The 1,635-nt window shown below is 34.5% G+C and overlaps 1 protein-coding gene across 1 annotated transcript in view; it reads left to right on the top strand.

Moving 5' to 3' along the window:
* lama4 (laminin, alpha 4) overlaps positions 1-1,635 on the top strand; it is a 58,900-nt gene that overhangs the window by 38,415 nt on the left and 18,850 nt on the right. The gene's annotated exons all lie outside the window — the stretch shown is intronic.

Below are 1,635 nucleotides of genomic sequence, written 5' to 3'. Positions count from 1 at the left end.
TTTTGTGCTGCACCAAAATTAAAACTACATTTAAAATTAAAACATAACCGTCATTCAAGATTTCATCAATGAACATGGTCCATAATTAAACCCGTTTATTAAATTTTTTTTTCGACTGTTGTAATCAGACGTGTTAGGAAGGTTTCCATCTTTTAGATTTTCTTTAGTCACTAGTTTGCATGTACTGGGAAAAAAAAAGAAAATAGAAAAAAAGAAAAACTCTAATTTGTTACAAAAAATTTTTTTTTTCTGAACAGGACAATTCAAGAGTCATACTTGTTAGTTAATAAAGTTCTCAATCCTAACATTTTGTATGAATGTATAGCCCAAGGAAAGTGAATTTGTGTATGAGGCTTTTACATCAAATGCATGTCAGATGTTTTGCCAAGGGAAGACCATGCATGCAGATATTTGTATATAGTACTTAGTCTATAATTACTGGATTTTCCCTTCTTTCTGGTAGGTTGGGTCGGCATGGTAAACTGTTCCTGACGGTTCCAAGTCAAGACACCACCGCAGAGCAGAAGTTTATCCAGAAAGGAGAGGCAGATGGGACAGACTCCTTGTTTGATCTTGATCCTAAAGACAATGTTTTTATCGTGGGAGGAATGCCTCCTGATGTAAAGGTGCAAAAATCTCTTTTTTCTAAGGACAATGTCTCAAACAGGGGTAAAGGCTCTGATATACTCACAGTGAAGTTCTTTTTCATTCTTTGTTTAGGGGTAAACATAAATTTGAAATGCCTTTGCAGCGGTCTACTCTTAGTGAACATCCCAATGCTTCCCACACTGCTCAGAGTGGTGTTTAGATGAATATGTAAATATGTGCTGTGCTTCTTCTCTCAATAACAAAGTGGTGAGAAAATAGCAGTTAAGAAAGCATCTGATCGTTATGATGTGGATTTGTTGCACGAGCTCTGCACTTCAGTCAAGTAAAGTAACGTTATGTTTAACACTTTATGCGATAGTTTGCACTAGCAACTTTATAGTATTAAACACTTAAATTTCTACTATAAAGTAGCTCTCTAGTGTTTTCTTAAAAACTTTTTTCAAAAGACTGATCAGAGGAAATGAACCAGTGAAAAATGTATCTTCAAAGAAGGTGGAGTACAATGGTAGTGTGAAGGTGTTTACCAGCCAAAATGACATTTTCTAGAGATTTGCTTTGGCAAGCGGTTTCAAATTCCCAAAACAAACTCCAAACAAACTTCGTTTTGACCTGATTTATTTATATATTTTTTCAAAATGAAGTCACACCAGTTCTTCTTAAGATTTCGCTTGAAGTATATCAGGGTCTTAACACTTTATTTCGATAGTCCACTTTAGACATTCTACTAAACTTTAAGTAACTTTGCCATTTTGTGTGATGTTTGCAAATGTCAATTACAAGTCATTAGAGTTTTAGTAGACTGAATATCTGCTAGCACTTTATACATAGCAAGTACATTTAAACTTTTTCCGATGACTCTAACCCTAACCCAACGTAAAAATCTATGAATACTCTAATGAGAGTGGACTATCGAAACAGAGTTTAACCCAGTTAAAGGGTAATTAATTAATTAATTTTTTGGGGTAACAAATTCATATGAATAAATGTCCATCATGTTGTTCCAGCTTCCTCCAGCGTTGACCTTGG

The sequence above is a fragment of the Sinocyclocheilus grahami genome, unplaced genomic scaffold (genome assembly GCF_001515645.1).
Source record: "Sinocyclocheilus grahami isolate Dianchi unplaced genomic scaffold, SAMN03320097.WGS_v1.1 scaffold1002.1, whole genome shotgun sequence".
NCBI classification, from domain to species: Eukaryota; Metazoa; Chordata; class Actinopteri; order Cypriniformes; family Cyprinidae; genus Sinocyclocheilus; species Sinocyclocheilus grahami.
The sequence above is the reverse complement of the archived record's forward strand: the minus strand, read 5'-3'. Positions and strand labels throughout refer to the sequence as shown.